Source organism: Pangasianodon hypophthalmus, chromosome 21, assembly GCF_027358585.1.
Source record: "Pangasianodon hypophthalmus isolate fPanHyp1 chromosome 21, fPanHyp1.pri, whole genome shotgun sequence".
Taxonomy (NCBI): Eukaryota; Metazoa; Chordata; class Actinopteri; order Siluriformes; family Pangasiidae; genus Pangasianodon; species Pangasianodon hypophthalmus.
In genome coordinates this window covers 14850467-14850838 of record NC_069730.1, presented here as the reverse complement: position 1 = coordinate 14850838, position 372 = coordinate 14850467, and positions in this window count along the sequence as shown.

Genomic DNA, 372 nt, shown 5'->3' with positions numbered 1-372 from the left:
CACTGAAACAAGTCCTGACCAATAAGTGCTTCAGTAACCCACGTTGGGCCATGACACACGCTCACATCCAGGACCAATCATAGACACGGATTTATAGACACTGACCTGCTTGTGATATGGATTTGTGGGTAATGAAGTGCTTTAGGTCCTAGTTTGTAGTTTGGAGCAAGAAGCATTAGTGTAGAATGTGAATATTTATGAATGTAGGAGGGCTGGTGGGCTCACAGAATTGCTGACTAAGCTAACCCTCTTCATGTCTCATCATGGAGGTATAACAAGCCACAGCAAGACTTGGATAATGTGGTTTTCTTTTCTTTCCTCTTCTTTTTTTTAGATGTGGGTTTCATTACTCAGCCGTGCATATCCAAATCA